General features: G+C 38.0%; 2 pseudogenes; both read left to right on the forward strand.

The window, feature by feature from the left end:
* Window positions 1-4,214: 4,214 nt before the first annotated feature.
* Window positions 4,215-5,284, forward strand: LOC113902844 (annotated as a pseudogene).
* An 8,003-nt stretch (window positions 5,285-13,287) lies between these two features.
* On the forward strand, window positions 13,288-14,192 carry LOC113902840 (annotated as a pseudogene).
* The last annotated feature ends 354 nt before the right edge of the window (window positions 14,193-14,546 follow it).

A 14,546-nucleotide genomic window follows, 5' to 3' on the forward strand; every position in this document is an offset into this window, starting at 1 on the left:
TTGTACAATGACACTACCTGAAAAAGATTTGGACTCCTGAGGATCTGGGCTTCCTAGCTGATGCTAATGGTAAAGAACCTGCCTGCCAATCCAGTAGACAGAAGAGATGCAGGTTTGATCCCTGGGTTGGGAAGATCCTCTGGAGAAGGGCACAGGAATCCATGACAATATTCTTGCCTGGAGAATCCCATGGACAGAGGGGCCTGGCAGGCTACAGTCCATAAGGCCACAAAGAATCAGAAACAATTGAAGCAACTTAGCACCCACATATGCACACATGAGGATCTGAAGAGTATAAAATTGTATTCAGGAATTATTAAAGACTTAAAAGTGTTACAAATTTAAATGATACCATATCTTCATTGTGGTAACCAAAAAACTATTTTATATTTGTGAATGTGTAAAAGGATGAGTAAAGATATTTGTAACCCTAGATCATGGTAAAGCACAAATTAGGAGTAAAAGGATTATCATTTCTGTTCTGTGTTAAAGGCTCTGGGAGGATGTTTGCACTTATGGCAAGTATCTCCAGTACATCTAACTGCATTAATGGCTTTATCAATATCAATATTGCCTTATCTGATTCTTCAAAGGACCTTATCAAGAGGTATTGTTATTATACACAATTACAGAATAGAATCTGAGCTCTTGAGAATTTTAAGTAACTTTTCTCATCACATAATATAACTTAGTACAAGAGCTTTGATTAGAACCTAGATCTCTATGAATCTTGACCTGATGTCTTTATTTCATTTCATTGTCTCTGCATATACTGATAGTTTTTACTCTTTAATATATAGTCATTAACTTATCCAATGATCTTATAAGGTTTGTTTCATGTTCTTGTTTGCTTGATGACATGGTTGAATATGGAGTTCAGAGTCCAGGCGCTGTTTAGGAATGTCTAGTATCCTAGTGCTGCACTCAATATGCCAGCAAATTTGGAAAACTCAGCAGTGGCCACAGGACTGGAAAAGGTCAGTTTTCATTCCAATCCCAAAGAAAGGCAATGCCAAAGAATGCTCAAACTACCACACAATTGCACTCACCTCACATGCTAGCAAAGTATTGCTGAAAAGTCTTCAAGCCAGGCTTCAGTAATACATGAACCATGAACTTCCAGATGTTCAAGCTGGCTTTAGAAAAGGCAGAGGAACCAGAGATCAAATTGCCAACATTCACTGGATCATCAAAAAAGCAAGAGAGCTGCAGAAAAACATCTACTTCTGCTTTATTGACTATGCCAAAGCCTTTGACTGTGTGGATCACAATAAACTGTGGAAAATTCTGAAAGAGATAGGAATACCAGACCACCTGACCTGCCTCTTGAGAAACCTGCATGCAGGTCAGGAAGCAACAGTTAGAACTGGACATGGAACAACAGACTGGTTCCAAATAGGAAAAGGAGTATGTCAAGGCTGTATATTGTCACCCCGCTTATTTAAATTATATGCAGAGTACATCATGAGAAACGCTGGGCTGGAAGAAGCACAAGCTGGAATCAAGATTGCTGGGAGAAATATCAATAACCTCAGATATGCAGATGACACCACCCTTATGGCAGAAAGTGAAGAGGAACTCAAAAGCCTCTTGATTAAAGTGAAAGAGGAGAGTGAAAAAGTTGGCTTAAAGCTCAACATTCAGAAAACGAAGATCATGGCATCCAGTCCGACCATCACTTCATGGCAGATAGATGGGGAAACAGTGTCAGACTTTATTTTTTTGGGCTCCAAGATCACTGAAGATGGTGACTGCAGCCATGAAATTAAAAGACGCTTACTCCTTGGAAGGAAAGTTATGACCAACCTAGATAGCATATTGAAAAGCAGAGGCATTACTTTGCCAACAAAGGCCCGTCTAGTCAAGGCTATGGTTTTTCCATTGGTCATGTATGGATGTGAGAGTTGGACTGTGAAGAAAGCTGAATGCTGAAGAATTGATGCTTTTGAACTGTGGTGTTGGAGAAGACTCTTGAGAGTCCCTTGGACTGCAAAGAGTTCCAACCAGTCCATTCTAAGGGAGATCAGTCCTGGGTGTTCTTAGGAAGGAATGATGTTAAGCTGAAACTCCAGTACTTTGGCCACCTCATGCGAAGAGTTGACTCATTGGAAAATACTCTGATGCTGGGAGGTTGGGGGGCAGGAGGAGAAGGGGACAATAGAGGATGAGATGGCTGGATGGCATCACCGACTCGATGCACATGAGTTTGAGTGAACTCTGGGAGTTGGTGATGGACAGGGAGGCCTGGCTTGCTGCAATTCATGGGGTCACAAAGAGTTGGACAGAACTGAGCGACTGAACTGAAGTACTCTGGAAAGAATTTGTTTTGAAGTAAGTAAATACGTGTTGTATATACATCTGTATATTTTCTAGTTTTATTCATATTTTCAATCATTTTTGTTAGCAATCAGTGTCATTCATAAAAGTCAACTCATTTTTAATTATTTCAGAAAGCCCAATTATTCTTTTACATCCCTATTTAACAAGCATAGATAGTATGTATATGTACACACACACACACACACATTTGCCACTTGACTGATGCATTTCTCATATATACAATGAAGGACACAATCATATTTCCCTGGTTGTTTAGCAGTAAAGTATCCACCTGCCAACGCACGTTCAATCTCTGCATTGGGAAGATCCCCTGAAGAAGGAAATGACAACTCACTCCAGGGTTCTTGTCTGGGAAATCCTATGAACAGAGGAGCCTGACAGGCTACAGTCCATGGGGTCACAAAGAGTCAAACATGACTGAGCGACTAAACAACAAAGGACAGTCATTCTTCAAAGCTGTGTCTTGCTATAAGAAACGAAGTCAAAAGTTGGAGTAATATTTGGATGACTAATGGAAAAGCTTTCTGTGAGTAAGCTGCTTGGCTTTTTAAGTGAGAGAAGAGTCACTAAAATCAGTAAGGGCATTTTATCATAAGCAGCAATTTCACATTTTCCAATTTGACCCTCATTATAATTGTATGAAATGGGTAGGGATGTTATATGTGAATCTCCATACATTACAGTAAGTCATATACATTTGAAACAGACACACACTCGTGAGTACTGCTTGATCTGATTGGGCCACTTTGAATAAATTCTTAGCAATGAATAAAGCCTCAGGCTCTGGCTATAGTCAGCATTCTGTTTCTATTCTTACCTATGTAGTTACTGTCAGTTTGTATCTAAATAATCCAGCGATTACCTTCTGATTCTACATAATTGGCTCTGTGTCCTTCATCAAGAAGCATCAGTCAAACATGAATACAGGAATCAGGTTATAACCTCTACAGTGAATGGCGACTCTAGAGAAGCCCCTCCTGCTCTGAAGCTCTTGCTAGAAAAATTTTTGCTTCTTTCCCTGTAGAGTCAGTCACTTTCATGCTGGAGTCAGAGGTTCTGGGTTAAAACTCCAGAGCCAGCATCTGTTATTTCTTTAATTTTATTTCTTTAAGCATGGACTTCCTACCAGTAAAACTGGGTAATAAGATCTAACGTGGACTGTTTCCTAGCCACTTAACTCTGAACAACTGCTTCCTTGCATTATTTAACCTAGTCATCATAACAGTACATATTAGTAGGTATTACTTATTTTTGTCAGCTTCTCATTTTTAAATAATGAGTGAAAAGAAAGCCAACTTAACACATGGATATTTATTATGTATTAGTCTACAGCAAGGTGTGTTCCCAATGATCTTTCTTTCTTTCTTTTTTTTTTTTTTTGAAGAATGAATTAGTTGATTTTAAAGTCTCAGTTTTTTTCTAGATTTTAAAGAAATAACTAGGAGTATAGCCATGATCCAAGAACTTCTTCAGGTTTGTCTTATTTCTCCTTCTATCTGTAGATAAGGAAGTCACCTGATCGTGGATGGCATGCAACCCCCCCTTCTCCCACCCATGCACATGGCAGGCATGACCAATAAACTGCTCTTTTCCTTTACTCAGAACATGGATTGGGCTTCAGAATTCTTCTCACAATTCACTCCAGGAACCCACTACTATTAACATATGACCAGAGTTGGCAGTTGAGATAACAACTATTTCTTACCCCCACCCCAGGTGGATCCCTACCCTTCTCTTACATTGAAGCTGTATCTTAAAACATTTAACAGTTTATCTAAACTTCAATTCTTCCTGGTATCCCCCTACCACCTTCAACAAATTTCTAGCTTTGCATTCTTAATGAAAAAGCAAGCACAAGAACATAAGTCAATTTTTCACATGGATGCACCAATTTGTTGATAACTATGATGACTCTCAAATCTGGTCTGAGGCACATTTGTCTTTCTTCTAACTGTAGATTCTACATGCTCACTGTGGTACCTTTCACCTTTTCCTTGGAAATTATGCAAAACCAAAGCTTTGTAACTGAGTTTGTCCTCCTGGGGCTTTCACAGAATCCAACCATGCAAAAAATAATGTTTGTTGTATTTTTGTTCTTTTACATTGAACTGTTGGGGGCAACTTGTTAATTGTGGTGACCATCAGTAGCAGCCCAGCACTCCGGGGCTCCCCCATGTACTTCTTCCTGGCTTTTCTGTCCTTCCTGGATGCATGCTTCACCTTCATCATTGTCCCAAAGATGATTGTGGACTCTCTCCTTTGGAGGAAAACCATTTCCTTCGAAGGCTGCATGACCCAGCTCTTTGCTGAACACTTCTTTGCTGGGGTGGAGGTGATTGTCCTCAGTGCCATGGCCTATGACCATTACGTGGCCATCTGCAAGCACTTGCACTATTCTTCTATCATGAACCACAGACTCTGTGCCTTTCTGATGGTAGCCTGGACAGGGGGCTTTGTTCATTCAATGATACATATTATCTTCACTTTCCAGCTGCCCTTTTGTGGCCCTAATGTCATCTATCACTTCATGTGTGACTTGTACCCATTGCTGGAGCTTGCCTGCACTGACACTCACATTTTTGGCCTTTTGATAGTCACCAACAGTGGGTTTATCTGCATCCTAATCTTCTCCTTGTTGCTTGTCTCCTATGGGGTCATCTTGCTGTCTCTGAGAACACATAGCTCCAAAGGGCAGCAGAAAGCCCTCTCCACAGGAGGATCTCACATTGCTGTTGTGGTTTTGTTCTTTATCCTGTGCATATTTATGTATGTATGACCTCCATATTCTTTCTCCTTTGACAAAATGGTAGCCATATTTTATACCATCTTAACTCCCTTGTTCAATCCTTTGATTTACACTTTGAGGAACAAAGAAGTGAAAAGTGCCATGAGGAAAGTGCGGAATAGGATAATGATGGTTTCTAATGAAAAATAAAACATTTAAGGTTGAATAAAAAATTCAAAATTTCATATCAGACAAAAATTTTATATGGATGAGCATTATTTGACAGGGGTTGACTGTGTGGATCACAATAAACTGTGGAAAATTATGAAAGAGATGGGAATACCAGACCACCTGACCTGCCTCTTGAGAAACCTGTATGCAGGTCAGGAATCAACAGTTAGAACTCGACATGGAACAACAGACTGGTTCCAAATAGGAAAAGGAGTATGTCAAGGCTGTATACTGTCACCCTGCTTATTTAACTTATATGCAGAGTACATCATGAGAAACGCTGGGCTGGAGGAAGTACAAGCTGAAATCAAGGTTGCTCAGAGAAATATCAATAACCTCAGACATGCAGATGACACCACCTTTATGGCAGAAAGTGAAGAAGAACTAAAGAGACTCTTGATGAAAATGAAAGAGGAGAGTGAACTGAACTGAACTAAGAGAGAACTTACTGAACTGAACAGTAAGTAATGTAATATGATAAAGAAAGTTGGCTTAAAGCTCAACATTCAGAAAACTAAAATCATGGCATCTGGCCCCAACACTTCATGGCAAATAGATGGGGAAACAGTGGAAACAGCGCCTGACTTTATTTTTCCAGGCTCCAAAATCACTGCAGATGGCGATTGCAGCCATGAAATTAAAAGATGCTTACTCCTTGGAAGGAAAGTTATGACCAAGCTAGACAGCATATTAAAAAGCAGAGACATCACTTTGTCAGCAAAGGTCCATCTAGTTAAGGCTATGGTTTTTCCAGTGATGTATGGATATGAGAGTTGGACTAGCTGAGTCCAGAAGAATTGATGTTTTTGAACTGTGGTTTGGAGAAGACTCTTGAGAGTCCCTTGGACTGTAAGGAGATCCAACCAGTCCATCCTAAAGGCAATTAGTCCTGGGTGTTCATTAGAGGGACTGATGTTGAAGCTTAAACTCCAGTACTTTGGCCACCTGATGCGAAGAGCTGACTCATTTGAAAAGACCTTGATGCTGGGAAAGATTGAGGGCAGGAGGAGAAGGGGACAACAGAGGATGAGATGGTTGGATGGCATCACCGACTCGATGAACATGGGTTTGGGTGGACTCCGGGAGTTGGTGATGGACAGGGAGGCCTGGTGTGCTGCGGTTCATGGGGTTGCAAAGAGTCAGACACGACTGAGCAACTGAACTGAACTGAACAGTAAGTAATGTAATATGATAAAAAATAGCATAAATTGTAGGAAATAATTTCGTTTTCATTTCAGTCTTAGATCACTTATGAACTCTGATTTGGCAATTCAATATCCTCAAATGAAAATTAAGAAGACTTGAATTTTATGCTTACTTACAATCTAAAAGTAAAAAAAGAATGAAAAAAATTACTAAAAGAATCACTTCTTGCTACTCATTTGATATTTTGGGAAATATTTCTGGAGGGAAGACAAAATTGTCTTAGAGATTAGGTTTTACTAATCTCTTTAGTAAACTTTTTGCCCAACCTAATGTATCTGCTGTACAACTGAAATTAACAAAACATTGTAAATCAACTCTATTTAAAAAGTAAATTAATAAACAATAGAAAGAAAAACATTAACATATTAATGTTTCAGATTTGCCAAAGAACTGTAATTATTGCTCACATTAGCCCTTTGATATAGATGATAACTGTAATTCACACTTTGAAAGTGAAAGTGCTGTCACTCAGTCATATCCAACCCTTTTGTGACCCCATGGACTGTTGCCTACCAGGCTCCTCTGTCCATGGGCTTTTCCAGGCAAGGGTACTGGGGTCGCTTGCCATTTCCTTCTCTAGGGGTCTTCCCGACCCAGGGATTGAACCCTGCTCTCCCACATTGCAGGCAGATGCTTTACCATCTGAGCCACTAGGGAAACCAGTTCACAAGTTGATATAATACAAACAAGAGTAGTTAACCACACATATTTCATCTACAGGCTTTCAACTGCCTTCAAAGACTTCCAGGCCTCTAGAAGAGATGGAGTTAAGCAAAGTTTATGCAGAAGCGAACAAAATTACCTCAAATCAAGTCATATGAGTTGAAGTTTAACCAGTTGTCCCCAAGGCTTGATTTTTCCCTTGGGCTTTGAGCAAGGTAGCTCATTGCATATCACTTGGGACTGGTTTGGAAGAAATAGTTTCCTTGGAGCTCCTGAGGCTTAAAGCCTACCTTAAGCATTTGCAAACTCTTGTGTGAATTTCTATAAATATCCAGTAAAAATAAAACACTTAGCCTCATGATTTTTCACACACACATACACACACACACACACACACACAGAGAGAGAGAGAGAGAGAGATACAGTGGGAAGGAAGCTGGCCACAGAGGCATTTATGTCTCAGAGTGTAGGAATAATTAAGTTTCCAAGAACTGAATTAAGACATTCACTCCATTTTCAGAGCATTCTCTCTGCTCCAATACAGACCTTGCTGTTCTGTCTGACCCAGTGTTTCCAGGAAGGAGCTGTGTAAATTATGGCTACATGAAGAGTTCCCTTTCTCCATAAACTCTTTACATCCCATCATCACTTGTGATAGAAGGCAATGATAAATCTCAATGAAGTATAGTTTGTGTATTTTATTTAAGCTTCACATAATTGACCTTCTAAGTAAATGAAAGTTGAAGATATGAAAAATACACTCTGTTGGAAGTCATCTGGTTGTAAGAAAAGAGGTAAGTTTCTCAATCTGTCTGAAATATTTTCTTCTGTGCTGTTCTTAGTCTCTCAGTTATGTCTGACTCTTTGTGACCCCATGGACTATAGCCTGCCGGGCTCCTCTGTCAATGAGATTCTCCAGGCGACAATACTGGAGGGTGTTGCACTCTTCCAAGGGATCTTCCCAACCCAGGGATTGAACCCAGGTCTCCTGTATTGCAGGCAGATTCTTTACAATCTGAGCCCTAAACACTGATCTCTTGGAATCTATATTCAGTGTGTCTTCCAATAAATGACAGAGCTCTTGGGGAGTGTTTCTACCAATGAAGAATTATGGTGGTTCAGGCTTCCTAGGCCTTCCCTGGACTCAGCACATGGCTGAACTACCTCTCAAAGGCACCTCTGCTCACAGAGGATGCAAACCATGGAATGAAGGTCAGCTTGGCAGAAATTTCTCTCTTGGTGAGCTCCTGGTTTAAAGTCTATGGTCAGTCCTGATGCTTCTGAGACAGAGTATGAAACTGGGCTCCACTTTCTACACACCTGGGTTTTCAGGATCCTTGACAATCCTTGCGATGACACACAACAACACTCTCTCTTTAATTGGGGTAAGTGATGGCATGGTTGTTCAGGAAGAAAGAAGCTGAACTGTGGGATGAAATCTCAGATAAAATGACTTTCTCTAAGATGTTTTCTCTCCTTCTCACTCTATGTCTTTCTATATCCCATCCCCGGCTCTTTCCCTGTACCTGCTCACTCCTCTCTCCTGTTCTGACTGCATTAGTCTGCTTCTTTCCTCCTCTTCACTACTATCCAGTTAGATCTTTATTTTTATTTTTTGCTTTAATATTAGCCTCAGCATGCAGTTTAATGCACTTGGTTTTGGAGTCTGGACAGAAATTTGAGATACCAATTGCCATCCTTCTCTCATGACTCATGATTTTTCTTTTCTAAGATGAAATCTATGTGATGATTAGAATTTGATTTTTTATATTAGATGTAGGGTGAATGCTGACAGAGAGGCTATGTAATAACATCCCTTTCTAGTTCTAGCCTAAGTGTCTTAATTAAAACACTCTGTATCACAGATCATGCTTTGTAACTAGAAATGGATGAATCACATGGCCAATCCAGTTACCTTGCAAAAAAAATTTATGTCAAATGAAATAGCACAAGCAAAAACTTGTTTGAATGATAAGATTATGGAAAAAGAATAATATTTAATCCTGGATTGCCTTATTCAATCATATATACACACACACACACACACACACACACACACACACATATATATATATACACATACACATATATATGGAACATAGGAGATAGAAGCAGATGGTTATTTAACTTAGGAAGAATGGAAAAAAATTGGCACCAAATATCCAAATATATTTGAGTTGGTTAACAGTCCAGTAGGTAAAAGTAAAATGTAAGGATCAAGGAAGGGAAAAGACCTTCTACTACCATGATGCCCTCCCAAATCAAAAAGGCAGGGTGGTCCAGAAAAGTTTGGAGATAATGGCTGAATTCAATAATAAAATTCTCAGGTAGAATTGATTTAAACTACTGCATACATCCTTCAATGATGCTTACCTGTTTTTATGTCCCAAACCTTCTCTTTGCTTACTTAAAAAAAAAAAAAAAATAGAATTAGTTGAACTGGAATCATGGTTGTCTGTGACCTACCCAGAATTTGTCTCTTAAAACGTTTGGATTTAATAAGAGTGCAGTTTTTAATGATGGGAGCATCTATTTTTCCTGAAGCAATGCATCTTCCCTTTCCAAAAATATTTCATCACTCTTCTATCCTAACTCCTCCTCTTCTCACAGCAAAGGGCTCCCTCTCTTTTGTTTTATCCCCTACTGGAAACCTAATGTATTAAAATTAAATAATCACTGATTTCTTTTCTTTTTTTTTCATAATCAGCAGAGAAAATTTCAACTTCCAATCAAAGTTTGTAATTACTGTGATATTTCTAATTTCTCATAGTGAACTAATATTATTTTAGCTCAACTGCAAGGAAAACCTAATTGTATTTAGATGTGTAACTTTACTAGAGTTAAATAGTTTGATTTACTGATACTGATATATTTATCTTACTTAGAGAAACCCTTTATAAACTTTTTGAATATTTAATTTTCAGAAAACTTTGTTGGAAATTGAAGTTTAACTCAATTAAAGCCATAATTTCACTTATTTCCCATGTTTAAACCTTTAACGACCAATCAACTTATTTTCTAGGATCTTTCTGATATGGAGTTAAAATTCATTTGGTATTATTGCAGAGTTGTGTGTAGTTTTTCAATGATTAAGAATCTTACATAGAGAAATGGTATCCCTCCAATGTCAGTGTGAGGAGGTTGAAGACGTCTTTTCATGCTCTATAAGTTGACTCCAAATATGAGTAGGTTCTCAGTACACATTTGATGACTGAGTTGATGGTGTTATTGATCACTAAATAACTGATGATTAATCAGAAAGAGGAAGTGTACATTAAAATTCACATTAAAATGTGTTTCATTTGACATTAAAATTTAAAGGCATGCTTGACTAAAACGGAAACAGGAGTTTAAAATTGATAGAGTGTATTGCATAATGTTGAAAAAAAAAAGAGCTCAAAACTTAAAGATATCAAAAATTAAACAGACTCAACATACAAAATTCAAAACAAATGAAACATAATAAATTAAAATATACAAAAATGTTATACTCTATTGCTAATCAAAATGTATATTTCATAAAATACATATTTCATAATTTTAATTGTTAACTAAGCAAATATAATAATGCATCAAGTTAATTTTTTATTTATAATTTGTGCCATATTGTTATAGTTTTAGAAACAATGGAAAATAACCTAATTTGTACATAAAAATATTTCACGTGTGTGTGTTTACATACATATATGTAGATATAGATATATATAGATATATGTCTTTAAACCCAGCAGAATGTGTAAAGAACTGACTTTTACTTCCAGTTTATGGGCTCTCCTGGTGTCTCAGATGGTAAAGAATCTGCTTGTATTGCAGGAAACCTGGGTTTGATCCTTGGGTCAGAAAGATACCCTGGAGAAGGGAATGGCAGACCACTTGCCTGGAGAATCCCATGTATAGAGGAGCCTTGTTGGATTCATGGAGTCACAAAGAGTCTGGCAGGACTGAGTGACTAAAACAACCATGGGATTGGTTAAGTATGAATTTTTGAAGGGCACTTTTCTCACCCTGTAATACATTGCAAGCTTTGGAAATTTTATTATGCAGATATACCCATACAGTAATTAATTTTCTAATAAATAGTGAAGCAACCAAGTTGAAAGATTATTTGAGAATAGTGTCAATAATTATGGGCTTCCCTGGTGGCTCAGTGGTAGAATATGCTTGCAATGCAGGAGATGTGGGCTCTATTCCTGGGTCAGAAAGATCCCCCAGAGAAGGAAATGACCACCCATTCTAGTATTCTTGCCTGGAAAATCCCATGGACAGAGGTGCCTGGTGAGCTACAGTCCATGGGACTTAAAATAGTGATATTTATATTAGCAATCCCCTGGGCATATATTTGATTAAACTGTTTTTTTTTCCTCTAATTTTATTTTATTTTTAAACTTTACATAATTGTATTAGTTTTGCCAAATATCAAAATGAATCCACCACAGGTATACATGTGTTCCCCATCCCGAACCCTCCTCCCTCCTCCCTCCCCATACCATCCTTCTGGGCTGTCCCAGTGCACCAGCCCCAAGCATCCAGCATCATGCATCGAACCTGGACTGGCAACTCGTTTCCTACATGATATTTTACATGTTTCATTGCCATTCTCCCAAATCTTCCCACCCTCTCCCTCTCCCACAGAGTCCATAAGACTGTTCTATACATCAGTGTCTCTTTTGCTGTCTCGTGATTAAACTATTAAAATAAGCACAAGCTATATGAGAAGAGTTTATTAAAAATATTTTAATTAAGGTGAAAATTTGGCAAAACAAAAAAATAAATGGTAGAATTTATATTTTAAGATTTTGATATGTTAATTTTGGGCTCCCCTGGTGGCTCAGCTGGTAAAGAATGTGTCTGCAATGAAGGAGACCTGGATTTGATATGTGGGTTGAGAAGATCCCCTGGAGGAAGGAATGGCAACACGCTCCAGTATTCTTGCCTGGAGAATACTATGGACAGAGGAGCCTGGTGGAGTCCATGGTGTTACAAAGAGTCAAGCATGACTGAGTGACTAACATCATGTTTATTTATAATTGCTAAGTAAATAATTACACTACAAATACTGTTTAGCTAACATAGAAAAGGCTTGTAAGTTAAAAAAGGAAAATCAGAAAATATAATAAGATGATTGAAATTATATAGATATATGCATATAAGGAAAAAGTAAAGGAGAGCAAGGAGATGTATTTTTATGTTGAATTTCTGAAATACATTTTTAAACTTACATTTTAAAGAGATAAAAATGGAAAGAATGCAATCTTCTAGATGATAGTGGTAGGAGAATCAGATATGAAGGAGGATAGTACATGGGTTACAGAAATATAGAAAGTGAAATAACAGGTTGAGTCCACAGAATGTGAAATTTACTACCATGCATCTAACATATGTAAGGGTTTATATCAAATATATAGCAATTTTCCAAAATATTGCTAGCCTCAATGATTTGCTCAAATATCTCATGTGCCCTAACTGGCAATACAGGTAAACTTATAGCTTCAATGAACCTAAAGATGGAAAAATAAGCTTTTTTCTTAAGTATAACCCAACAAAGATACTGAAGAGATCAGGAATAATGGCTACAAACTGTTGTTCAAATTAAGAAATGTATTCACTCAGAAGAGAATCTCCAAATATATTATTTCTAAATTATATAAGGATATTATTATCAGTGGTTGATGTGCATACACATTATATACATATGCATATGCTTAATAATGTATCTATTAGATTCTCTGTCATATAAAGAAAGAGTATTAAGACATTAAAATGATCTGATTAAGATAATAAAGCAAATTCACTAGTTTTCAGATCATGGCAGAATGCACAATCACTTGAAAGCTCCCCCCAACCAAAAAAAAAAAAAAAAAATTGGCAACCCATAAGAAGACCTTGAATCAATGCCAATGTTTAAAGCATGTCAACATTAAAAAAAAAAAAAAAATTCTTGAGTGAGTATAGTGTATGAAAACTTTGAGAAACACCAAGTTATATGTTTGATGAAATTTGAACTCTAAAATAGCAATTCTGCATCCATATACATTGCAATTGCCAAGTCACCATTTCTCCAACTTTTTTTTTTTGCAGATGAACCACTTCTCAGCTGTGCCTGTTCCACATTCACCATAACCATGGAGATGAACAGTAGTGTTAACGAGTTCATACTGCTTGGGTTAACACAGAATCTACTAAAAGAGAAAGTAGTATCTGTTATCCTCTTATTTCTATACCTTGGGACTCTGTTGGCAAACTTCATAATTGTGATGACCATACAATATAGCCAGACACTTCAGAGCCCCATGTACTTCTTCCTTTTCTACTTATCCTTTGCTGATGCCTGTTTTTCGACAACCACTGCCCCTAGGTTGATTGTAGATTCTGTATCTGAGAAGAAAGCCATCTCCTTCAATGAGTGCATGACTCAGATCTTTGCATTTCACTTCTTTGGGTGCATGGAGATCTTGGTACTTGTCCTCATGTCCTTTGATCGCTATGTGGCCATTTGCAAGCCCTTGCAGTACACAGCCATCATGAGCCAGTGTATCTGTGACACACTAGTGAAACTGGCCTGGGTGGGGGCCTGTATCCATTCTTCAGCACAGATTCTCTTGGCTTTGAAATTACCCTTCTGTGGCCCCAATGTTATTGATCACTATTTCTGTGATATACAACCTTTGTTGCAACTTGCCTGTGTGGATGCTTATGTCATTAACCTACTCATATGTTTAACATATGCATGGTGAGTTTCCTGTTGCTGCTTATCTCCTATGTTTTAATCTTACATTCTCTGAGTAACTGTAGCAGAGAAGGAAGAAGGAAAGCCCTTTCCACATGTACCTCCCACATTATTGTTATTGTCTTATTCTTTATACCATGTATATACATATATGCTCGCCCTTTAACTGTATTTCCAGTGGACAAGATGGTGGCTGTGTTTTACACTATTGTGACACCCTTGCTCAATCCTCTGATTTACACTCTGAAGAATGCAGAAATCAAACAGGCCATGAGAAAGTTATGGTGCAACAAAGTCTGACTCGAGATGGCAAAGCAGAAGATGCCAACTGCTAATTCTGTCAGAGTTTAAGTATAATTGGATTGATGGAAAAGAGAAAGTGTTCTCATTCTATTGTGGACAATATAGATGTGTTCCAGTGGGGCATTTAGGGGAATAGGCAGAATGAGCACCCAGTAAAATCTGTATTGTTTTAACCAATGTCTCAGAGAAAGAACTTGAAGTTCCATCATCTTTGTCGGGGCACAAGCCCATTCCTCACGTCTGCTGTCTACTTTGATGTTTCTGCTTGTGAGTCACATCCTGTTCTTTCTATAGGTTTAACTTCTGGTTTTGTACATTATTGTTTTTCTGTTGTTGTTGTCATATTTCTTA

This window comes from Bos indicus x Bos taurus, chromosome 13 (assembly GCF_003369695.1).
Source record: "Bos indicus x Bos taurus breed Angus x Brahman F1 hybrid chromosome 13, Bos_hybrid_MaternalHap_v2.0, whole genome shotgun sequence".
In the NCBI taxonomy this organism is placed as follows: Eukaryota; Metazoa; Chordata; class Mammalia; order Artiodactyla; family Bovidae; genus Bos; species Bos indicus x Bos taurus.